This window comes from Mastigoproctus giganteus, chromosome 10, assembly GCF_048544385.1.
Source record: "Mastigoproctus giganteus isolate SK-2022 chromosome 10, ASM4854438v1, whole genome shotgun sequence".
In the NCBI taxonomy this organism is placed as follows: domain Eukaryota; kingdom Metazoa; phylum Arthropoda; class Arachnida; order Uropygi; family Thelyphonidae; genus Mastigoproctus; species Mastigoproctus giganteus.
Window position 1 is genome coordinate 25,923,763 of NC_143584.1, and position 26,387 is coordinate 25,950,149.

The 26,387-nt window shown below is 37.3% G+C and overlaps 1 long non-coding RNA gene and 6 other non-coding genes across 7 annotated transcripts; 3 read left to right on the plus strand and 4 right to left on the minus strand.

Moving 5' to 3' along the window:
• Nucleotides 1-928: 928 nt before the first annotated feature.
• On the minus strand, nucleotides 929-1,520 carry LOC150078900 (uncharacterized). Its single transcript, XR_016547530.1, has 2 exons — nucleotides 1,207-1,520; nucleotides 929-1,014 (listed from the first exon to the last, which is right to left on the minus strand). It is a non-coding gene; the product is annotated as an uncharacterized LOC150078900 (long non-coding RNA).
• Nucleotides 1,521-13,580: 12,060 nt separating this feature from the next.
• On the plus strand, nucleotides 13,581-13,652 carry TRNAE-UUC (transfer RNA glutamic acid (anticodon UUC)). Its single transcript has one exon. It is a non-coding gene; the product is annotated as a tRNA-Glu (tRNA).
• Nucleotides 13,653-13,967: 315 nt separating this feature from the next.
• On the minus strand, nucleotides 13,968-14,039 carry TRNAE-CUC (transfer RNA glutamic acid (anticodon CUC)). Its single transcript has one exon. It is a non-coding gene; the product is annotated as a tRNA-Glu (tRNA).
• Nucleotides 14,040-17,898: 3,859 nt separating this feature from the next.
• On the plus strand, nucleotides 17,899-17,970 carry TRNAE-UUC (transfer RNA glutamic acid (anticodon UUC)). Its single transcript has one exon. It is a non-coding gene; the product is annotated as a tRNA-Glu (tRNA).
• A 1,735-nt stretch (nucleotides 17,971-19,705) lies between these two features.
• TRNAE-UUC (transfer RNA glutamic acid (anticodon UUC)) lies at nucleotides 19,706-19,777 on the plus strand. Its single transcript has one exon. It is a non-coding gene; the product is annotated as a tRNA-Glu (tRNA).
• Nucleotides 19,778-20,070: 293 nt separating this feature from the next.
• Nucleotides 20,071-20,142, minus strand: TRNAE-UUC (transfer RNA glutamic acid (anticodon UUC)). The gene has a single exon. It is a non-coding gene; the product is annotated as a tRNA-Glu (tRNA).
• Nucleotides 20,143-21,925: 1,783 nt separating this feature from the next.
• TRNAE-UUC (transfer RNA glutamic acid (anticodon UUC)) lies at nucleotides 21,926-21,997 on the minus strand. Its single transcript has one exon. It is a non-coding gene; the product is annotated as a tRNA-Glu (tRNA).
• Between the last annotated feature and the right edge of the window lie 4,390 nt (nucleotides 21,998-26,387).

Sequence of the window (26,387 nt, forward strand, 5' to 3'; positions counted from 1 at the left end):
TCTACCAACTGTGCTACCCATGAGGGCAGTATACCAGGTAAAACTGATCTTGGAGAAGAGGATTAGAGGGATTGTTGAATGTAACCTTGGCAAAGAAACTTGGGTATTAAGCCAAATAAGGCATGTCACGATCTTATATTTGCAGCTAGTTTATGTTTAAATTTGGGGTGAAACAGGGCTACACCTTATAACTACTTCGTTTTATAATTTTCATTGCCGATTTTATAAAATAATGTCAGAGTGAGAGACGTAATTTTTACTTCTCTCACATGTAAGATGTAAAAATTACATCTTACATGTGGACGATGTTGTAGTGCTAAATAGAAAAACGTGATTTTGTGTGTCTATAAACAAAATTTAGTTAAGATGGAAATATTAGGACTAAAGATCTAACAGGATCGAGTGCAGAAAATAATGGAAAGTTAACTATACAGAAGCAGGGATTCGTGCTACCACAGTTACCAATTGGGTACACCAGATTTGGATGTTGATAACGATCCTCTGTGCTCTAAGCGTACTACAGTGAAAAAAATTAAAATTAAAATGTGTATTCATTTAATATTATTAATTTTAAATCAATAACTTAGTGTGGTTGTCCTTAAACTAGTTCGTCCCAAAATCCATCCTCCTTCCTCCGAGGGTCTTTACTTCTCCACCGGGGTTGATAAGCTTAATTTGTTGCATAATTTTCATTTTGTGATAACCATAACGAACCCTGGGGATCAGGAGAGGATCGTGACACGCAGTTTCAGAATTACTAGTGTAGTGGAATGGGTGCAAGTGGGAGAAGTTACTCTTAAAATTCGACAATTAGATTTCTTAAAACTTTTATTTAACTGATAACAGAATAAAATCTATTTCAATCCTTTTTTACTAGATAAGACTTTGTTTAATATACAGAGAAATCTTTAGTCTTTTGTTATTTGTTCTTTTGCATATTCTGGAAGTCACCACATCCTTAGAACTTTCTTCCTCGAAAAATCTTCAAACAATAAATGAATATTCCCAACTTATCTGTACAAAGAAACGAATAAAAATATATGTATACATATATCTTGATAGACAAGTGAAAGATAATTGTAATAATTTATTATGCAGAGTCTTTGAAATTACTCAAAATATTTGGCTCAAGTTGGTTTATCTGTTAATAGAATTAAAGTGGTAAAAAACTAGGTCTAATTGTATTATAAACTGAAGTCTACTTACAGGCAATTGCGTTGGTAACTCGGTTGTTTTAGTAGTGATACCCGTAGAGACCTCCATACTTAGGTCCACTCCTGTAACCATAATAAGGACCTTGGCCATAATAAGGACCGTGGTGATAAGGATAGGCACGTCCATAATAGTCATAGTCATCGTATAGATGGGATCGAGAGTAGCCATAACTGGGTAGATGGCGGTAGTCATAGCGATAGCTTTTACCAGCTCCGTAACCATGGTGGTCAGGATAATGGTCAATGGCAAGTTCGTAATTTGGAGAGAGGTAGGAAGCCAAAATCACTGAAAACAATGCCACGATGGCAGCGACGAATAGCTACAGAAAATTGAGGGAAAAGAAAAATTTAGGATTGCTTATTTACAAGTAATGGGCAACAAAAAATCTTTATCTAAAACTTGGCGTCACGCAGCGATACCCCCAAACAGAATTCCTGACATCAACACAGTACATATTTTTCAAGAACACAAAACTGGTCTCAAAAGAATGGCATGGAAATATGGTTAGAATTAATTAAATTTTAATTATGAAATATTTAATAGTTACATTTTGTTTTTTGTTAAAATATTATAACGTGTGAAGTAAACGTGCTCAGATCCCATGTCGGTGGATTATGTTTTCTGTCAGTTCGTTCATAAGTTCGGATTAATGAGTTTCGGATGATCGGTGCTCCGATGCCAAACTGTATTAACATCCACCCCTTCGGCGTGCCCTCTAGTTTTATAGAAGCTGTAATATGCTTTTCTTTGTAAATAGTCTTCTCATAATACAGGCTGTTATAAATGATATCTTAACCAGCAAATCTCTAGAATGGATGTTTCCATATTTGCTATGCAAGTGGTCCACTCTCGTATACAATCAGGCTAAAACAATGAGTAGTTTCTCAGCCAGAAATGCAGTGAGGAATACAAAGAATATTTGACCTCTTAGGGTCAAGGATTGTACATATATAAGGGCAACTCGACATATTCTAGGTCAAGGAAGATGATAATGCAAGAAAAGTATCCCATAAATTTATACGTGAATCACCATTATGGTAAAGAAAAGGAAGGGGACACAAATGTGACATTTTGTTCGTTGGACAACATAAGTCCCTGAATTTCTAGCCTTTACTGGAAATTTAATAATAAGTTTTTAATCAGAAACCATAAATCGATCTCTTAAATTATGTTTAAGAGCTTGATTAACCCAATTAGGGCATCCCTCACCCCTAAATTTGATCGATTGACAAAATTAAGGGACGATAATGCCCTGAATATTCTCTTAGTGCATTACTTTTATACTGAAAGTCTCCTTACGAAAAATTATCTGTGCGTTATTAAAATAATAAAAACCAATTTTCGAATTTCCTAGAACTAAGACTTATATAAACACTTTTGTAAAAATATTCCTTTGTGCGTCAGAATGATATCATAGGTGCCGCCATCTGGTGAGCAATTCTAAAAATATTCTATTAATGCACAAAAAGTTTTTCTAGTATTTTTACTCCCTTCCTAAAGAAACAGTTATAATAAACCTACAACAAAGCTTCTTTTTTAATCCTATATACAAATTCACACAATTAAATCTTTATTTAAGGGGTTTAATAAAATAAATTAGAAAAAAATCTAGAAATATATAACTTGCAGCTCTCTTCGTATCGTATATAATACTTCGATTAATTCAACATACGGGACATCATTATTACATGTCAAACCGTGGCTCCCTCTGCCTGTCATAATAACAAATGCTTCTTTAAATAGCAGAAAAACATTAAATATCGATACATTTCTAAAAATAAAATAAAATACACTTAAATATATTTATTGAAACTTTCAGTAAAGGTTTAAGCCTTAATTTAAGCTAGTTGAAGCTAATTTAAGCTAGTTTAAGCCTAATTTTGAATAATGCGATTTATTCAGGATAAACAAAAATACTTACCAGTGTTTTGGCCATTGCTTTCTGATTGGAGCGAACGTACGAAATCTAATGTCTGATAGAAAATGTCCGTCTTGCTTATATAGCAATCTTAATGCTTTGTCGACCTTAGAGGGGGATGGCTTACCCTAATATACTTTACGTAATCCGGGTCATATGAACTCGCCTTTGGAAAAGTGTCGGAAAAAATGGAAAGTGGACACACCCATTGGCGTCAATCAGTAGGTTGAAATTAAGACAGAGGAAAACGAGAGAGAGAGAGAGAGAGAGAGAGAGAGAGAGCTATGAAGAAACCCTGTACAAATCTGCGGAATGTGGAACAGGGTAATAGAGTTCGAAAAACACAGGAGGGTGGGCTCTCGCTGGTCGAATTGTTTATAGGTGAATGACAATGAAAAACAACTGACAAATGGCTGTAAATTTTAAAAGATCATTAACCGAATGGGGCTTTGTGTTGTGACAAAGCGATAACACTTAATTCGTCGTTTTGAGATGTTTCAGTGCAGTTTATATAATCAACTTACGTGCACGACCGTAGCGGATACAATTACGATTGTCACCAACGTTCTAGGCCACCCGGCTAACAACAGGTACGCGATAAAACTATATCTGATGACGGAGATATTAAATATTTGTCTGTTTTTAAATGAAATTCACCGCTAAGAAAACCGGGTGAATGTGAGTGCAATTCTGAGAAATGAATCTTTCTGCAATTCTGATCACTGAATTCTTTTTAAAGTAACTAATCTAATATTATAATTAAAATAATATTTTATCACTAACATTCTCTCTTTGTACTAAAAGGAGCAATGATGGACAACAACAAACAGTCCCTTTATAGATCTTTTTATTCAGTTCCATCAAACAGACAAGACTAACCAAATCCATCTATTAAAAGAGAAAGAAAAAAGAAGAAACAGGGAACTCTGCTTCTTTTTATAAAACTCCGCTCCTTAACAGTTCATCTGCTGAGTAAGTTTTCTCCATATATTTAATTCAGAAATGTCTTTAAAATACGGCTGGCCCCTCCATCAAAAGTTCGAAGATCACAATTGGAGATCTCCAAGTTGTGATGATTGAGCTTAGACCCTCATAAAGACTTTTGAAACTCAGAAAAGCTGCCACACCCCACCCCGAATTCCTCTGGAGTGACATTAATTGAGTAGGACCTTCTCAAAGTATTTGAGGAAGGAATCGCGCAAGAACTAAGCGATAAAAATATAACGCATGCAGTTATATTTTTATATCATTTCATCAAGAAAGATGGAATATTTAATCCTACTTGTACAGTGATTCTCACATTTAGGACACCAGATCAGCTTTAAAAACTGGAACTTAAGATGTCAACTTCGATTTTATATTCCCTAACCAGTCTGCTGTTAAAAACGCGAAGCAAAACAATCTGAGTAAGTTCCATTGTGCTCTGGAAACGACTGATTAAGTATAGAAACTGTGCATGCACTTGTTCAACGACTTTCATGTGGATAGTGAAGTCACCATATACAAATGTTACTAGAAATATCCACGCTGGAATGGTCTCATACAATGTGTATGAGCCGATGTATCGCTGATCGACACGTATCCCATACAAATTCTGATATGTGTATCCAGATTTAAACATAGCTTTATATCTAAAAATTGCTTTCATTTAGGTAGGAAGAAAGAGAGAGACACATACGAGTTTCCAGAGGAAATCTTACACTTCCGCTTGAAGTTGTCTAACCACAAAAAAAAGGCCTTTGCTAAAAATGTCTGTGGAACATTCTTCTGATATTTCGCTCCCATGAAGGTAGGAGGCCAAAGAAATCATTGTAGTGTTTTATTTTTTTATTAATTTTACTTTTTCTTTTTGTACTTTTTTTTGCGTCCCTAAGAAATTAATGAAAGTTGATGAGATTCATAAACAATACGGGATCTATCTTTTTTCGCTTGTAACCCTTAAATGACAAATGACCTCATTCCCATGCAGTCAGAATTTCATCCCGTGATAAATATAAAACAGACTTTAAAAATGCGCTTTATAGCGGAAAAAAAGAGGTCAGGTTATAGGGTCGTTTTCTGACGGCGAAGACAGCCAGACTGTACGACAGGAGAAAGTTAATTTTTTTATGATCCTTTTAATGATTACAATCAGAACTCTGGGATCTAAGACATGCAACATCTACTTTGTGTGTTTGGAATTGAAAGGAAAGGTTGAAAAATAACCTCACAGTAAAGATTAATCATTCAGTCAACTCAAATATGGGTGACATCTGTTTCATTGAGTTCTTTCTATTACGGTGTAAGTCTATTCGCACATATAAACGCCTTCATTTGGACCGACTCCATTTAAAACGTAGGCGTTGTCTGCGACATTCTTATATCCCACGTTTGTCTACTGTATAACCTTATTGATTAATTTCTGGGTCGAATTATTTCACACGACAAATTCAAATCCTGTATGAAACCAAACACTGTTTCTTTATTCCAAAGAATTGGGCCCTTTCTTTCGGTTTATCCCTTTGTGGGTGACTCAATGGAATCATCATTGAATGTGCAAGAGATGTCGTTGTCTGCTTCCGGGTTAAAAAAAAAAAAAAGCGTAAAACCTGCTCCATGGAGGGAATGCAAAGGATAAATTTCATTCGTTCCCAAAATTCCTCTCGAAAAGGAACATGCAAGCATGCGAAAATAAATTAAACTGCTGTCAGTGATGAAGCCAGCCATGACATTCTCTGTTGACAGTTACAAATACACTCGCAAGAGGAAATGCTCCAAAATTCTGAAAACGCAATAACCTTCACTTAAAAGTCTTAAGCGACAACTTGAAATATGTCAAATGTTATTTATCTGACCGGATGTTTTTCTGACCTAAGTCCCAAGTGAAGGCAAAAATCTTTTGTTACTGTCAGGATATCATTAGCGCCAACTGAATAAATTAGCAGACTTGGGAAAATCCCTTCTTATGGGATTATAAAAACAATTTAATTATTGTGAACCAAACATTGCATATTCCAAAAATCCATAACAGTGTTTCAAATCTACTACTTCCTCTATGGCAGATTGGGTCGAAATTTAGCTGATATCAAACGTTTTTTCCATTGCACAATCGCAAATCCTCCCATATTAAACTGGTCCTTCACAATCTCCACCAATATTAATAATGATTCCATTAAAAGAATCACTATTAATAACTATAATAGGAATTAATAGCGAATCTATTCTGCCATTGGGGTTGGTTGGGTGATAAACTAATGGAAAAATTTAAATTAATAAACCACAGAAATTTTATTGCTAGAACATTTTTATTCGACAAAGAATTATGCAATTTTGGTCAACTACTGTCTTCATAATAGTTGTGATCCTTCCTCTTTTAAGAACGTTTAGGGTAATTCAACTTTAAGAAAAAGCGAGATTGAGAACTGATCGCGGTAGTTACTGTCCCATTACCATACTCCGCGCTGTTCCCAAAATCTTTAGATTACTTTTCAGTGTCCCAATAATTCATCCTTTCATCGATAGTCATCAATACCGTTTTCTTTCTAAAACTCCGTTGCGTTGTCTTCATCTCACCATATATATTTGATTTATATATACCAATCTTAATAAAAGCAAACAGATTCCTAGATATAGGCATAGTTCCATTTAAACCCCAAAAGACTCTTTCTTAGATCCTCATATCTATATACTAAATCTTGGTAATAAACTCACACGAAATCTCGAAAATAAACTCATGAACTATATCTTGCTCGAATTTTTTTTAATTGACAAACAGTTGATGGGAAGACCTCATGTTTATATATCCATTTTTAATTGTTTTCGACCAAGAAATAGTCCCCTTAAATCCGAAACGTAACCTCGCAAACTTTGTCTAAGTCATCCAATAAAGTGAGGGTCTTAGTCGAATCCATTAATTTTAGCATCTCCACTTTAAGAAGACAATCAAACATTTTCTTGTTGATGTTTACACGCTCAGCAGTGTCCGGTTTCTGCCAAACTGTGCAGAAATCTTGGTTTCCGCTTGATTACCAAATTTCACTTAAAAGGAACTTGTATATGACTTTCATTTCTACAACTACCCCTCTACCATTACACCTGGTTAAAGAACACGGAAACTACCTATAAAAATTAAGAATACCAAATCGCTTTTAGCCAACGCCTCTAGGAACCATTTACAATGATCCATTTGTTCATATCCTCGAAAGAAATGAAGTCCGTGGAGTTGTAGTCTTTCCTCAAACTAAACACAAAGTACTGCTATTATAAACATGTGACAGAATACAACTAGTGACCCGCAATAGAACAGGAAGGAAATATTTGTGAGGAGCAAATTTCTAATTAGGTTGAATTACCACATCCGTTCCTTCATTGCTAATTCGCAGGGATGAAAGATCGTACTTGAGAACCTACGAAAATTCATGTTGAGATACTGTAAATGATAAACAACTTTGTTTAGTAAACAAACCATTAAAAATTAATTATTAAAAAAGTATTATTCTTCCGGTAATTAAAATATAGGTTATTTCGTGATAAACCCTTAATGTTCCTACTCCTTGATTAATTGCAGCTCTAAATAGGGATGTTTCCTGGGGTAATAAGCTTCTCGCTGAGCCGCGACACTCCCAAATACTTCTGTCAAGTGACCCCCACACAAACATCATTTATCATTCCTTTCTACCTGTCCCATATACATTATTCTGAATCTCCGTTGGATTTTCTTAAGTCCCTTCGGGCAACGAGCTTTTGTATTTAGATCAGCGATATAGGACACGTACAATCCGAACTCATTCCATTCCGTTTTCGTTTCTACAGACGCGATATTGATCAACTTTCTATGAGCATGATAATGCTTAACAAGGCTCATAATGCATTCAGTACAATTCATTTGTGATTATGTACTTCAATTTTTACAACTTGCGGAGGAAGACAAAGAAAGATCGATGGGGAAAATTTAGAACATCACCCAAAAAGGTTGTTGCGTTAAGAGCCTGAGGTATTCGGAATATTCTACCACCACAAAAGACTGCTAAAACCATAAAAATGAATGCTTCAGTATGAGTTTACACTTTGACCTATCTCATAACTTGTCATAAAAATCTCGGTTTATGGACAGTGCCGGAGATAAATCTCTGAAGACATTTGTCAAACTAAGTATTACTTTATTGTGTGTTTTATGACCTCGCTGTGGATTGGTGTACAAGTTTGTTTAGAAGAAAGCCATGACAATAAAAATTATCTCCTTTTTATACATTTATGAAGCCATAGATTAGTTGTTAAATAACAGCTGGAAGAAGAAGAAGAAGAAGAAGTACTGGAATGGAGAAGAATTTAAAATAAATAAATGTCCTTAATATCTTTTGATACTTTCCGATTAAATACCTGATTTCTTCCATTACTGCACTATCATAAAATCGAAACAATCCAGAATTTTTTAAGGAAAAAATCATCTGTGAATGATGATTAATTTTCCATGAGAAATTCTGGAGCTCATCAAGCCCATTTACAGTCAGAACCGAGAGTTGGGAATGAATTGCAGCTGACCGGAACACCATTCTGGTTCTTACACATTCGATTAGTAAAAATATCATATGTATTTCATTAATGAGATTTTTGTTTCGTAAAATTTTTCGTTTTGACCCTCGTGGACCCTTAAATTGTAGGGTGGAACGTTCAACCAGTGGGTTACCATAGGGATTTCGGTGTTCCGATTCTAAAGTAATTTTGAAATCTTAAATAAATAAAATTCATTCATTTAAAAGAATAAATAAAAACTTATTTATTTATTTAAGTCATGGTAGTAATTAAATTATTCACTTATTATTATTCTTTTCTTCTCTTTTTTTTTTTTTTTTTTCATTCCGCAACGGCTACTGGTACTAAGTGAAATGGGTGGTTGCTATGTCCAGTTACCATTACTGGTGGAGGAACTGTCTGACTATCCTACAGGTGTACAGAATCGCGGCTTCCTGGAGTTTCTTGTAGGTGTTCTTTAGGAGAAGGCTTACTGATGCTAGGTTCTTTATGCAGGCTCTTTGGTGCCATGCCGATTGGTGACGCAGTGATCAGATTGGTCGTTATTTGTTCCATATGCCACATTTCTTTGACTTCCTGTTTAAGGTCTGTGTGCACCTGGCCAATGGCGTTCACACAGGGGCACCTGCTCCCGGGACTTTTAATCCCTACCCCCCCACTTCGCCTAAGCTCATGGTGGAATGTCTTCACCATTAGTCCACCTTTCTTTCACCCCACAGTCTGATCTCCTCTCTTATTCCCTGTGAACTCTCTTCAACAAAAAGGGTTTTTTTTTTTTTTTTTTGTGGCCTCTGCCGGGCTGCTCAGGCGACTCTGGCAGAGGCCAGCCAGGGTATGATAGACACCTGGCTCGCCTCCCAGTGGTGGTGGTCAGTCTCTCGACAGTCACCTTCGCATGGTATTGGCAGCTCTTCGTCATCATTGTCCTGGTCCTTCTCATTATCTCCCCCAGGTTGGTGTTAGTCCACTCTGTGATCCCGAAGGAGTGGTTTAGTACTGGGACGAATTAGTTTTTTATGGTTTTGACTGTTTCTTTCGTTTCGTTTTGCTTTTTGCAGGCTTCTCAGTCTCTAATAGTATTGCTCGGTCAGGCAGGCGTTGATCTCCTTGTGCGCTAGATGTTCAATTTGCAGTATATCCCCAGAGATTTGTAGATCTCTCTGTGTGTCACGTTTCGATCGTTTTACTGGTCCTCATTCTCGTAGTTTCGTCCAATTGTTTTCCCTGATGCAGTTTGTCTAGCTAAATCCATCCTGATGTCAGAGCTGAACTGTTTGATAACAGGAGCTGGATGCAAAAAATAATTCTGATATCATATATTTGTACTATGTATTAATCATAATATACTATATTATTACATTAAGGGCAAGTTGCTGCTATGGATAAAGAGATGGTTGAGTGGGAGAAGACAGAGAGTGGTAATCAATGGACGCTGCTCTTCGTAGACTAATGTTATTAGTGGTGTCTCCCAGGGGTACGTGTTGAGCCCATTACTATTTTCTCTATTTATCAATGATATTGATGAAGGTATATCGGGCTTAATGTCCAAGTTTGCAGACGATACGAAGGTTGGTAGGGTTGTTAATGACAGTAAGGACAGTACGCAGCTGCAATAGGATCTAGAAAAGTTGAGCAGATGGACTGAGAGGTGGCAAATGAAGTTTAACAATGACAAATGTAAAGTACAACATATGGGAAGTAGTAACCCCAGAGTAATGTATCAACTGTGTGGTACTACACTGACAGTGGTAGAGAGTGAAAAGGACCTGGGGGTAATTGTGCAGGCATATATGAAATTTTCTGACCAGTGCAGACAGGCTGCAAGGGTATCTCATGGGGTATTGTCAATGATATACAGGAATTTTTTAGCATGGATAATGGAGTTGATAATCCCCTTGTAAGGCAACGGTTAGGCCACACCTTGAGTACTGTATACAGGTCTGGAGGCTTCATTTCAAGAAGGATGTAGAGCTGCTGGAACGAGTACAGAGAAGGGCAACAAGGTTGGTGAGGAGAACAAAGGAACGGCATTTAGAGTCTAGTCACCTGTGAGGTGATCTAATTGAGGTGTTTAAGGTTTTGAATAGTTTGACGGGATTCTTCCTCTTGATCAGATTATGCACTTGAAAGGGTACAAATTCAAATTGAGAAAAAGCGGTTTGCAGAATATATGTAGAGAAATTTGCCTTTAGCCAGCGAGTGGTTGATTGCTAGAACCAACTTCCATATGTCTTTGTGGAAGTTGACAGCTTAAATAAATTCATGGCGAACTAGACAAACTTTTGGAGTGAACAGATGGGTGAAATGGGAAGGGTTTTTTTTTTTTTTTGTTTTTTTTGGCTGATGCTATATAAGTTTGCTTTCTCGTTTCATATGCCTCTACTAATGCTAATGCTCATAAACCGGAGTAGCAGTTGTAGTTACTTCTCAGTTGCCGCGTAGAACTTAATGTCATCCATGCACATCAGGTGAAGAGGGAGTACAGGTTCTTCCTTCCTTCTTTAAGGGTATATCAATACTCGCTAATATTAAGTATGATCTGCGTGGGTAGCACAATGGATCGTCACCGTCAGAAGTGTCGTCAATAAAATGAGTGAATTCGAACTGCTCGTTAGGACAAATAACGTTGACATAACAGGGCTTACGGAAACGAGATGCCACCCGGGGATAGGGGATGACGAGTTTCAGTACGGTAGGTACAATGTATTTAGGAAGGATAGGGAAGATAGAAGGAGTGGTTGGGTCATGCTTCTTATCAAACGTAGCCTGACGATCTGTGGACGATTTGCTGTTTTCAGGATGAAAAATCCAAGTTCGCGGGAGAAAAAAACATTCTACCCTCGTCTGAGGCCGAATAACTCAGCTCGGGTTTAAATAAAGACCCATAAAAATTCCTCGCATCATTAACGGGATTCAAATTCAGGTCTTTTCCATCGAGTGTCAGGTGGACGGTGATTATACCAACTGTGCTACCCACGAGGACCAGTCATTCCGCTGCATAACTATCACCTATCGCTCCACTATACAGACTAAAGGCAAATAATACGCACCAAATTATGTTCCCGATGGTAAGATTCTTGGCTTGGACAGGCCCCAAATAAACTACCCCAAATTAAGCCTGTAATCGAGAAATGGCAATCCAGTCTGCGCAGGTTCCGAAGAGAGAAAGTTATTTTTACTCCGCTCTGAATCATCGACACGCGCTTTTTTGCTGAGGGCGGATGACCCACTTAGGTGTGAGAATTGCCAAAGTCATGTCGTTATCGAATGCCCTGTGTTTGGAGATGCACGCAGTTTATGGTTTACCCTTTTGATAATCTGGCTGAACCGTTTACAGTCAGCCACATTTTAGATGGCACAGTCAATATGTCTAAAGTTTTGATCTTTCAATTTGATAAATTTATGCACTCAGATTTAAATATTTACTTTTATGCTTTGTTATTTCTTCTTTTATTTACTTTATATTTACCTTCTTGAAGTAGTAGCCTGTTTATAGGGTACCAACCATATTTAGTAGTTGACATGGCTTAAGTTGCCAAAGCTCCACTAAAAATAAAATCCACCAACAAACTTTGTCTTTAGCCTTCAGGTAGGTGGTCCCTTGAGTCAAATACTATGGATTCGTCTTGGGGTGTCGTATCATCCAGGTGAACTGCTCCGCTAGGTGCTTGTGTCTGTTGCTGAATTTCTTGTACTAGTAGTTGTGGATGTTGTCAATTCCTGGGGTTCGCCAGTTGTGGGACTTCCTGATTGCTTTTCTACTTCTTCCTCATGAATCTCCCATTCTGCCATCACTTGTGCGTCCTTGGTTTTCTTCTTTTCCAAGTCTGTCCAGGTGATCCGGGCGTCGAACTTCACTGCTCCATAGTTTTCCCCGAACTCCTATAATTATTATAATTATTCAGTAAATGAATCAGTTACATTGTCTCTGACAAAGCTTATTAGCACACAAGATCAAAAACTGTGCAAAGTCAGTACACATAACGGACATAGGAATGTTAAGGATGATAAATGTTATCAAGGATTCCTCACTCTTTCTGAGATCGTGAAAAATACTGACATATGAAGTCTGATCTAATGGTTAGGATACCTGGCTGTCACCAAGGAAGTGGAATTTCGATTACCGGAAATTACTTACTCCCAACCTGACCATTTCTTACTTATCAAAGATAAGCTTGGGTGTTTGAATAAATCCTATTTCATGTATTCTATGGATTATATTTTCTTTTCTCTCCAATTTTAGCGTGTCAGTTTATTGAACCCACTTTTAATAACAGCCTATGGAACGTCTAACATATCTTATCCTTTTATATCAATGTATACAATAAAGGAAAGTTAATGGACTAAGCTGCAATAGCTAGGAAGTGGTTGAACAGTTGAAATTCTTAGATGAACAGTCGAAATTCTTAAAATTTCCATAAGGCATAGCTGATGTACACGCGTTCAGTTGTTGTAAGGATTCCAGAAATTACCCCATTTCAAATAACTTCTCTTATGTAGTATGGTGGTTAGAACACTACTCTTTACCCACGAAGCCCCGGTTCGATTCCAGCCATCGGAACTTCATTTCCCATTCTTTACGATCAGTGGGTGGGTTACTGTTTCTTTTTTCCCAGTTGTTTTCATTGATCTATTAAGTTTATTAATGATGTAGGACTGGTTGTCGTCCTAGTATGGTAAAGTAAACCCAGGTACGCATGTTTGACTCCGTCCCTTTCCACAAAATGTGCACTTTATTGTTGTAGTAATAAAATGTGTTAGAAGTTGTGTTCAGACGAAGCTGATTGCCCAAAGGTATCTTGCCTTTGTTCAAATGACGTTATAAGTCCTAAATTGAGATGATGTCACTCGCTTGGGAATTCCTGGATATTTTCCAAAGTTCCACTGCGCGCTCTAGCTACTAGTTTTCAAAATATTAAGGAAGTAAATTGACATCTCCCATGTGGTCTAGTGGTTAGGATACCTGGCTTTCACCCAGGAGGCCTGGGTTCGATTCCCGGCATGGGAATTATCGTTTTTTTTTTCCTTTGATTTTTCAAATGACATTCAATATATTATACTAGTAACGGTAACTAACTTTAAATTTAAACCTTTATTTTTAAGTAATCAATAATAATAACTCTTAGTTACTGCCTTTGCAGTCACTGAAGAAGTGGTAAGAAAATACCACGAAACGTTTGACCCCATTATGTACATATTTCCAATTCGAAAATAAACAATACCAATTTACTTCAAAAAGTAATTTTTGAATTTCAATCATACTCGACAGATATCAATACCGAAATAAATTAAATGCTACTTAAAAGTAAAACAAAAAGAATAGTTCCCATGCCGGGAATCGAACCCGGGCCTCCTGGGTGAGAGCCAGGTATCCTAACCACTAGACCACATGGGAGTTGTTTGTGAATCTCACTCTGCCATTGAAAGAGTATGCTGGCATTAAAAATTTGGCTGTTGTATCTCTTTTCATTAGAATGATGTCATGGAAGTTAAACTCCTTCAACCTTTCTCATTCGTCTTTTTAAAATAAATTTCAATGCACATTAGTATGGCCACCAGAGAACTCTACACTTTGTGACTGCTTTATTAGAACAATTAAAGTTGTCCGTTATGTTTAAAATAATTAATGAAATTAATTTGAAAATATGCTGACAGTTGTTTGACTTTTGAATGGTCCTCTACCTGTCTGCTAAATAATTATTAATTATTGATTATTATTATTATTAAAACGTACGCCACTCAAGGGATATATGCCACGATTGTAATGTACATAAAGTCAATGAAGATAAAATTATTTTATGATTTTAAAATAATAAAATTATTTTAAATTTAATCTTAAGAAAAGAATATAATTTGACGTCATGAAACATTACTGTCGTATAATTCGACCCACACATCTCAGACGATGTTTTAGTTCTTCAAGGTCCACTTAAGATCTGAACTACACAGTGGGGACCAGACCGCTGCACTTTACTCCGCCTCTATCGTGTACTGGTCCAATCTAAATTAGCCCTTGGATCCCAAGTGTAGGCATCAGCAAGGAACAGTATACCTACGATGGCTAGACCCATGAAAAATCATGCGATTTTTCCACTAAAAATTGGGGTAACGCCATCACCCCATCTTTCGTCTACCAACAACTCTATGCTGCCCATCGATCCGAATACTCTGCCTTTTTTGCCTGTCTTCAATGATGGATCGAAGTCAGAGTCATCTCTCGGATCTGCTGCCATCTTCCCCAATCACACTATATCTGGTAATCTTTCCCACGAATGCAGCATATGCACAGCTGGGTTGTATGCCTTAGAATTAGCCTTGGACCACATTAAAACCCACAAGTACCTACCAACAGGCTTTATCGGAGATAATTTATAATCCTCATCCATACCTGATCCATGTCCAGCAGACGCTCCACTCACTTTCTAAGTGTTCTTTCGACATCCGTTTCTGCTGGATCCCAAGCCACATTGGATCGAGGGTAATGAAGTGGTTAACACCACAGCCAAATCACCACAACCCCCCCCCCCCCAATAACTATAGCCTATTAACCCCCTATACAGACTACAGACAGCTAATAAACTCTACATTACTGTCCCAATGGCAACAATCTTAGCATGGGCAGGTTAAAAACAAGTTATATCAGATAAAGCTATAATCCAACACAGGAACCGCACAGATGAAGTTGTTGTAGCTCACCTCCGCATAGACAGTCGTTTTCGCAAGCATTTCTGCTGAGGGCAGATGACTCCCCTTTGTGTGAGGAGTGCAACACCTTTTTAACCGTATGACATATTTTCCCACTCAATTTTCTGTAAGCAGTATTGACCGACAAAAACATTGAATTTTATAAAATTCGAATTAATTTTTTCAATGCTGCACTGCAGAGTACCATAGACACTGCCTGTGGTATAATCAACAACAGTTAAACATCTTTCTTTTGAATGTAGCAGCAATAATTCTTAAGGAGTATTTTTACATGATAGGAATCATCTTAAGAGTTCAAAGCAGCATTTTCCAGGTCAGCAATTAATAGAATTAAAACAGCAACGTTTTTGTTGATATCAGTGGATAGCTTTCAAGAATGCCTATAAGTGGAAATATGGCTTGTACATCATACTTATTTTGAGAAACCTTATGACATCAGGAACCTTTATGATGCTTTATTGTAAGAATTTGAACCATCGATCTCAACCACCTCCCAAGTATGAGTGCTTGAACTATGTCGCCTTCCTTTATTATGTGGGCTAATGTGATTTCTAATATGGGAGACGTCTAACTTATTTTGGGTGTTTAAATATATACTGTATTAATAATAATGGTAGATTATTTAAAAACCCCTCAACGTGGGCACTGTACGGGATTCCCCAGTGATGCTGCTGGGCTTTCAGATTAGCATCACTGGGATCCAACACCTATATCTTGGTTCCAGCTTACATCATTGGAATCTGGCTTTTGGGATCGTGTTCTGCCACCCGTGGAAACTCTGAAAAGGGGATCCTGGTGTATGAGGAGCCTAGCCCTATTACATTACGGTCTATTCCCTACTTCGACATGATGGAAAGACCCAGGTCGGTCCGACTGGGATCAATCAGCGGTAGGTTATTACTGCTAGGGCTAACTGCAATTCAATAACTCTCCTCCCCCTTGGTTCTGGGACAGGATCAAGACTAATGGGAAATGTGGGAAACAACAGGTGGCTCCTGACCCTAACACTACGTAGGTGTGATGCTCTAAGCAAACTTGGCTTTCCATTCCGGTAGGCAGTACTTGCTGGTTTACGTTTGGGCGTCCCCTCATAGGGCTCCGCGGTGGGTAAAGTATTTAGTGCAACAGAAATTTTTATTTTACTCTGATCAATAATTTGAATCGATCTTCTTCTCGGATCCCAACAAAGCCCCTACCTAAACTATCTGACGACATTGATACCATCTCTGCCAAAAGTCCAGAAAAGAAATCGAGAAAATGTCCCTCTTCTTCATCCAGAAAGCATTAGAAGTTCTAGCCTCCCCCAAAATCTGTGCTGTATTTAAAATAACGAAATAAAACTGAAAATATTCTGAAAGTTGCTAGACTTTTTAGTCATCCTATACAATTCTACCTCTCTGTTAATTAATAAAAATTATATCGTAAATTAATTATTAATTCTTATTATTAACAAAACTGTACGCCACTGAGGGATAAATGCCTCGATTATAATATACATAAGTCGATTAAGATAATAACATTAATAAAAAGATGCTTATCTAATCAAATCTAATCAATTTAAAGAATAAAATTAACAAGATTTATTTTTTAATTTTAAGAATAAATATTTTTATAAGAACAATAATTTCAGGTCATATAAATTACTGCTGTATATTCCGGCGTATAAATCAACCCACAAATATCAGATGATGTTTTAGTTCCTCAAAGGTCGACTTAATTACCTCGATTGAAATCCTGGAAATTCCCCTTCCTGACCCCCAGAATGTTCCCGATTTTTAGAATGTCCACAGTAACATGTCCCCTTACATGTAAACATAAATCGCGATGCCATTGGCTTGCTTCTTTATGTTTTCCAAAGTTTCGCTGTGGAAAACATAAAGAAGCAAGATTTTTGAACATACAGATTTCAGTTCCAGATTGAAAAATATGGGTGGAGGGAGGAGGGTTGTGCATCTTTCACATACGTACTGGTTAGGGTATACTTGGTTTCTGTCCAGGAGGTCAGGTTCCATTGCTGGCAGGAAAGTTATTCATTTCGATTTTTTGAAATGACAGTCAATGTATTAGAACAGTGACATGAACGTGATTTAAAGATTTGTTTTCTTTTTACATTTTTTCTGTACACGATAATTACAACCGCAATGATACTTTAACTTTGAAATTTCATTTTTAATCATTGCACAGCATTAAGAATTAATGGTAAGAGTCAGAAATGATCGCTCTAGGCGTCCCCAGAGTCACGCGTAACTCAAGTCTTTGACAGCATCTCTCTTCCAGCACTGACAGTAATTCTGAAGGAATATCTTCGAATAATAGAAACAGCCTAAGCATTCTAAGCAATATCTTCCAAGAAAGACAGGTCACGGCAATTAGTGGAACTAAAATAGGAACTCTTAGTTTAATTGGAGAATGCCCCAAGAGGGTGTCTTGTCCGTCATCCTCTTTGCACTGACATTTGCTCCAATTCCTATATCAGCAAGACGTAGAATAATGGTGCTTGAGATAGACAGCACTACTCATTCAATGGTACCGTTAAAAGTTGCATTATCTCCCATGTGGTCTAGTGGTTAGGATATCTGGCTTTCCCCCAGGAGGCTCGGGTTCGATTCCCGGCATGGGAATGTTGCCATCTTTATATGGTATTTAATTTATTGCAGTATTGATTTCTCTTTTAACTGTATGTCGAGGTGTCATCTGGACAGCAAACTTTTCTAAATTTTATGCTAAATGTAACTTGTTCTTTACGATTAAGAATGAAAATTTTAAAACAAAATATTCCTGCCCCAGTACTGAATACATAAGAAATGGAGAAGAAGAATTTATGTTTAAATGTCTTAAAGAAATCGAAATAAATAATATTCCCATCCTGGTTGGTGAGGGTCCTAGACCTAATATACTACTTTGATCCCTGCTCCGACAAGATGGAAGTTACGGGAAGTTAGATGGAAGTTCCTATGATCCTGGAACAGGGTCGAGACATTGGAAATGTAAGTCTGCACTCTAAGAAAACTTGGCATCCCCTTCACGTACGCATCACCTGCTAATTCTCAAGTCGGCGTCTCCTTGTATGGTTCCGTGGTGGGTATGGTACATACGACGTCAGAAATTTTAATTTACTCTAATGAGAAATGTAATTCCCTCTCTTCTGGGTTCCCAACAAGGCCTCTACATAACCGATCAGACGACACTGATTACATATCTGCCAAGACCCAGAACGGATGTTACGACATCACTGACACCATTTATTTTTCATTTCGCTGGAGAGCAGCCATTTGGGAAAATGTAACCCTTTATCATCCACAAAACATTACAATGGTCAGCAAGTTCCCCAAAATCTAAGACGAAAATAATGCAATCCTGAGCAACTCGTAGTGAAACCAAAGTTTCTTCAGATGTTAGCATAAAGACAATTGCATTAAGCATGCAATCCCGCTGGCTGAGAAAGAGATTAGCGCATCACTTTAATAACACGATTAAGTTTTCTTAAAAAGTGGATCACCCAAAGGATTTAATGAAATGAATTGGGGAAAAAAATTAATTAACATTTATTTATCCCAGAACATGGTATATGTAATTTGTCTAATGCATCTTATCTTCTCTATTAACGAATATAACGAAGGAAAGTTTTATGTTTCGCTGCATCAGTGTAGCTCTCAACCATCAGAGGAGAGGTGGTCGACATCAACAGTTGAAAATCTTCTAAAGTGGATAAGATGTGCATGTTCTATTGTTACAAGGGGCCCAGCAATTTGACGAAATCCAGGTAGTACAACCCATATGGTGTACTCGTGGGGATACTTGTATCCCCAAGAGGTTTTAGCATTGAGGCTTCTTCGGAAATGCCACGCGTTTGTACGTCCAGCTCGAAGGGACATGTGCCCGTTCCAGTACTTTGTTGTAGAGGTGGGTGAGCTCTCTGCTGATGAAATAGAATGCAAGTTGTAGACCAAAAAGAGGTATTGCTTCAATTCCTGTGGTGGACTTGTCAGGTAGTGAATTTATTATTTTTACCAGCTGTTCTTCGGAAATTTCTATTAGTAGTAGGTGAAGAAACGGTAAGGGCTTCGTTCCAAGAAGACGCTTCAGACCTTCAGTGATCTCTCTAAAAACGCAGTACATGCTCACACCATTTTCTTCACACATCTTCCAAGAAAGACACAGCAATTAATGGAACTAAAATAGGAACTCTTAGTTTAACTAGAGGATGCCGAAGGAGGGTGTCTTGTCTGTCTTTTCCCTTCCACTGACGCTTGCTCCAATTTCTGTGAGTATTAGAAATGCTTTCTTAGGTCTAGAATAATGGCGCCAGAGATAACACACTACTCTTTGAACAATACTGTGACATCTGGTGTCATCTCCCATGTGGTCTAGTGGTTAGGATACCTGGCTTTCACCCAGGAGGCCCGGGTTCGATTCCCGGCATGGGAAAGTTATGATTTTTGATTTCTTTAGATACATTTGAAATATTAATATTAACTGAGAATGAGATTTTACTTTTATATTAATTGATTTCTCTGTGAACAGTATGTTCAGGTGTCACCCGGACACCGAACTCTTCTAATTTTTACTCTAAATATAACTTATTCTTTATATAATGATTAAGAATGAAATTTTTAAAACAAAATATTCCTACCACAGTACTGAATACATAAAAAAATGGTTGATTTAAGTTTAAATGTCATTTGGGTGATAAAATGAAATGTTTTTGAAAAATCAAAAAATTCCCATGCCGGGAATCGAACCCGGGCCTCCTGGGTGAAAGCCCGGTATCCTAACCACTAGACCACATGGGATGTGTTCACTAAACTCGTATAACTTTCTAGACTCCTTATAAAAGGCAATAAGGATTATATATAATACATTTATTTTTAGAATTCTCATAATATATGTGTAGAATCTTTAAATGACTTATCGAAATTGTAAGAATTTCGACTGTCGATCTCAACCACTTTCCAAGTCTGAGAGCTTTATCCACGTCGCCTTCTTTTCTTATGTGGATTAAAATGATTTCTTTAATATGACATCTAATAGAAAAGATATCAAACTTATGTTTGGTGTGCAGATACATACATCAGTGTATATTAATAAAAATGATACTTAGTTTCTCTTAAAAACCCCTTGACGTAAACATCTGCACGTGGTAGGGGGACCTCGCAGTGATGCTGCTGGGCTTTCAGATAAGGGTCACTGGGATGCAATGCCTATACCTTGGTTCCAGATGACATCATTGCAATCCAGCATGTGCAACCATATGCAGCGACCCGTGGTAACTCGTAAAAGGGGATCCTAGTGGGTGAGGGACTTAATCCTAATACACCATTTTGGTCCCTGCTCCGATAAGACGGAAGGTCCTGGACTGGCTCGACTGGGTTCAATCGGCGGTTGGTCCTTACTGCTAGGGTTAACTGCATTCAAATAAGTTTCCTTCCCTTTTGTCCTTGGACAAGGTCAAGACATTGGAAATGTGAGTCTAACTTGGCGTCCGCTTCGCGTACTCATTACCTGCTAATTCACTAGTTGTCGTTCATTAATAGAGCTTCTTGGTGGGTGAGGTACGCAGGGCGTCAGAAATTAATATTTTACTCTCATGCGGAATTTAATTCCCTCTTCTTCTGAGGTCCCAAAAACGCTTCTGCCTAACCAATCAAACGAAACTGATAACATACAGTATGTGCCAAAAGACCCAGGACGGATGCTACAATGTCATTGACACAATTTTTTTTTGTGTTAATTTCACAGGGGAGTAGGCCATTGGGAAAATATAACCCATTTTCATCGAGAAAACATTATAGGGGTTACCAAGCTCCCAAAAATCTGTGAAAAAGGATCCGGAGAGGCCGCAGTAGCCGAGTAGTCATTAACGAGAGCGCACAAGTACACGTGCCTTGAGTGACCGGGCTTCCAGCCCGTGACTGTTAAATACGGTGCTGTTTCTTGTATTCTCTCTACCTTGTGAACTCCTGTGACCGTGTCGTCTTTCTGGAGTATAAATAGAAAATTTATGTATTTATTTATTTAGTTAAAGCCTCGTGTCCCCAGGTTGGTTGGTTGTTATAGGTTTAAGGCGCATCAGCAACTTTAGGTCATATTGTGCCGTATATAATTTGTTTATAAACTGCGTTTGTTCTCTGGTCAATTTACTGTTTGCTGGAAGAAAATCTCGTGTTTCCTGGATAAAAAACCGCGCTATCTTCTCATGAGACACTAATTCAGCTACGTTATGAACGAGGGACCATAAAGATGCTCGCATCGTGGACAGGATTCGCAATCAGTCTTTTCCATCTGGTGCAGGTGAGGACGATGATTATACTAACTGTACTAATCTCGAGGGCTTCCTCGATTCTCAGGAAAAGAAGAAATAGGCACATGAACATGAAGAAGATAGATAATGTTTCAAGTACTATAGTAACTCAAATAAATTGATACAGTTATTGATGTGTATTGACTATATAATACATTTATTTTTAGAATTCTCATAATATATGTATAGAATCTTTAAATGCCTTATCGAAATTGTAAGAATTTCTAGTCGAAATTATATGAAGGTACGCGTAGAAGAGTAAAAAATAAAGGGAATTCCCATGCCGGGAATCGAACCCGGGCCTCCTGGGTGAAAGCCAGGTATCCTAGCCACTAGACCACATGGGAGATGAATGGGAAACGCTGCTTACCATCCATGATTAAATAAATAACGCCAATCCAGAGTGTAATGCATGAATTATGTGATCTATATTGTGATATTAGGTATAGTTATGGAACCAATAGGCTCACGACTCAATAGTAATTCCATCATATCGGTATTCCCAATACTCAAGTGGCCAGACTGTAGTTTGGTGCGAGAATCTGTGGTTGCTTTGGCTGGTGCTTATATTCCTGTCAAGAGAAGTGTTCGAAAGAAACTGATACAGCTAAAAATAAAGATATTCAAAGCTATTTTCGAGGGGAGGATACTTCCTTTTCTTATTTGTAGGAAATTAGCCGAAGCCAAGAAAATTTGTGCCAACTAGCGAAATGTTCTGCTGAAGAACTAATGAAACAATCATACCATTGCACAAAAGCGCCATCTATTATGATCATATCACACTAAATAAAGTTCATGTGGGAATTATTTATTATTTATTTTTTGTTTTAAAGAATGCATAATTTTTTTTTCTTTTTTTTTTTCTTTTTTTGAGAAAGTTTGCCTATATCGTCCAGGTAGCGGATAACACGGTAAGGGAACTATGAAATCGCCCCCCAAGACGAAATATGGAATCGATATTCCCACCTTTCCAAATGACAGATTTTTTTTTTTTTTAATGGGAAACATTATGCTAATTGTGTTAATTATTATTTATAAAAATTTCTAATTGGGTCACCTTAACCCTATGTCAAAATTAAAAAAAAGAATTTAGCTAAAATATTTTTTTGTAGGAAATAAGATTTTAAATATTAAAATTAACTCAGACTCGAAAAATTTACGCTTTTATTTGGCCCATTAGAATGATATTGACTCGATTTTATTTTATTTAGTAAAATAAATAAAATAAATAGTTTCATTATATACATTAAAATTTTTAAAAAATGTTTAAACAAATTTTAAAAGAGAATAAAAATTCATGTAAATAATCGTTTTAATATTTATATAACTTTATAAAAACTATTTCAGCAGTGTAGTTAGTATAGTGTAGTGGATAGCATGTTTCTTTCATTTTTTTATTGTTAATAAAAGGTTGTGGTTCAATTCTCGAAAACAGAAGTGGCTTTTTTTTTCTTTCTTTTTCTCCTTTCTTCTCCCCCCTCCATTATTTTCTCTGCTATTATGTTAATTTACTGCATATACACTAAACATTTTTTCTCTTTTTCATTTTTATTTTTAACAACTACACCTATATACAATACATTTGTGTTCTTTAGTATCATCCGAATTTAATTTCTAACAAAATTTTATTTAAATATTTTAATAATCCAATTCACTTGTATTAACCTATAAACATAAGTTGCTTCCTAAAATACAATGATTATTTCTTTTACCTACAAAAAAAACGACAACACAGACTGAAGACATAAATACAAACACTTACAACAAAGATTTTGTAATAATAAATTGAAAAATAAAGGAGGATCTTGAAGGATCCTTCTTCTAGGTTTACTTGCATAAGAAAGTGGAGGAGCATTCCTTTCGTTCCTAGAAATGATACGAAATCAGTTTAACCAAGGCATTCACGAACTGCTGTTTTGTTTCATTCCTATGTATTGTTCCAAGTAGAGACAATTGACAATTGGTATGATGGAAGCCATTCTTTCGTGGGGCTACTAAGAAAGCAAGGGATCGAGTGGTACCAACTGGATCGTGTTCTAAATCTGCATGCCTCGTTAATTAAATCACAAAAGTCACGGAGTCTTTGTTTCTCTGCTGCAAACAGGATTAAAATAAATAAAAATTATTGTTCGCATCGAAAGACAATTTAAGTGACCCTTATCAGTCGTGAGAGTAATAAAAAGGATTGAAAGCCGATTGTTTGATCAAAACTGTGCGAACTTAGTGGCACTGGCAGGTCAGGTTAAGAAAAGAAATAAGTACACTGACACCGATCTTTCAGAATCTGTCCAGCGCTAACTTCATAAATTTCCACCAGAGGGCAGCAGACTACAGTTTACGTCTTTTTCGTTCATAATCCTTTCCACATCGACCGATTTAAAATTAAACAATTTAGAAATTAATCTATTTTAGAAATTAATTAATATTTTAAGGAATTAATTATTTTAAGAATAAATACCTTAATATAAATTTAATGAGATGATGTTACCATTAGCAAATTCTAAATGAGAATCGTTCAAGGAATCAATCATAGGCTTTTCATACCAATTAAGAAATACTCTTCAAGGTTCATCTGACATCCTAAATGGATGTCAGATGAACTGATGAAACTAATGACAGAGAAGAAAAATGCGTGGGATGCATATAAATCATCAGCCAAAACAGAGACCAACGGTAGATGTAAACTAGTCTGCAATCAAGTCACAAAGGAGATTAGGCAGGCGAAGGCAGATTACGAGAAATCTTTGGCAAAGGATGCAAAGAAAAACAGCAAAGAGTTCTTTACTTATGTAAACTCTAGAAGGAAGGGGATGAATCAGATTGGTCCACTTGATATCGATGGTTTGACTGTTTACGATCCTGCTCAGGTTGCTGACAAACTGAATTGGTATTTTGCATCTACGTTCACAAGTGAGGATTTTTTAGGGAAGGGGATCCGGATGTTTTTCAAACTCGAACAGGGACTAAATGATTTTTAATAACTGAGAGCAAAGTGGAAGGAAAATTGCTGGAGTTAAACATAAGAAAGGCACTTGGGGTGGATGCGACCTATCCAATTATACTAAGCGAGGCAGCGAAGAAAATAAGCAAACCCTTAGCCATAATTATGAGAGTGTCCTTGGATTAAGGAGAGGTCCCCGCGGACTGGAGATGTACGAATATATCCGAAATTCACAAAGGGGGTTCAAAGGGTGACACGAGAAATTACAAGCCTATTAGTTTAACTTCTGTTCCAGGGAAAATTACGAAGTCACTGATTAAAGAAATAATGCCTGAGAGAGAGAGAGAGAGAGAGAGAGAGAGAGAGAGAGAGAGAGAGTGGTAATCAATGGACACTGCTCTTCGTGGACTCAGGAGCGGATTAAGGTCGTTTGAGGCCCCCGGGCGCAGAAGAAAATATTGGGCCCCTTAAAAAAAAAAGAGAGAGACAGGGAAAATAAAAATACATGTTAACCAATTTTTTAAATAAATAAAAAATATTATGTACTATTAATGTTTTATTTCCAATAAAATTTGAATATAATATATGTATAATATAATTAATAATAGCATAATAATAATCACAAAGTTTTTAACTAATATGTTCAACTAATTTGTTGGGGTTTTGCGTGGGCCCTTCAGAAGTCGGGGCCCAGGGCGCGCGCCCGGTGCGCCCGCCGTTAAATCCGCCTCTGCGTGGACTAATGTTATTAGTGGAGTCCCACAGGGTTCGGTGTTGGGTCCACTGTTGTTTTGTATATTTATCAATGATATTGATGAAGGCATATCAGGCTTACTGTCCAAGTTTTCAGATGATACAAAGGTTGACAGGGTGGTTAATGACAGTAACGACAGTATGTTACTGCTAGATGATCTTGAAAAGTTTCTCAGATGGGCTGAGAAATGGAAATTGAAGTTAAAAATTGACAAATGCAAAGTACTGCATACAGATAGCAGTAAACCCAGAGTAACGTACCAACTGTATGGTACTAGTCAGGGTAGTGGAAAATGAAAAAGACCTGGGGGAAATTGTGCAGTCAGGTATGAAGTTCTCTGGGCATTGTACACAGACGGCCAGAGCAGCTCATGGGGTATTGTCAGTGATATACAGGAATTTTGCTAGCAAGAATAAGGAGGCAATCATCCCTTTGTATAAGGGAATACAGAGAAAAGTCGAAGTATATGCACCGTAGAGGAAGTTAACCAGATAAATCCACAAGGGGTGCACGCAGGGCTTTACGCTGGGACCTCTGTTGTGGAACATGATTCTAGATGAATTCATGGCCCTTGATATTGGCGAAGTCGGCGCCAAGGCCGATGATTTTTCTCTTCCTCTGTGATGATGAATCACGCTACTAATATTGGAGAAACCTGGAACACGCAAGAAAACAGTACCAACTGTAACCTACAACCATCAATAATGACCACCATTAAAACCTGGTTTTCGAGGAAACTGACAACCAGGAACCAACTGACAACTACGTCCGAACCATATTAACTGACACAGGACTGGATACAAATATTTGCGCTGGACCACTACTTGGATGGCTATACCAAATAACCAACTCAAAATAAAAGAATAATTCTAGGACCCAAGGCAGCATCCTCGTTTTTTACTATCTGGCGCCTGGACTGTTAAATTGATATTTGATGATGATCCTGAAAATCTCTAAGGCTTTTGGGGTTGTAGCTTCGTTCTCCCCACACCGGGTGGAAAAGGCCAGGGTTCGAATCCCGTCGATGATGCGAGGAACTTTA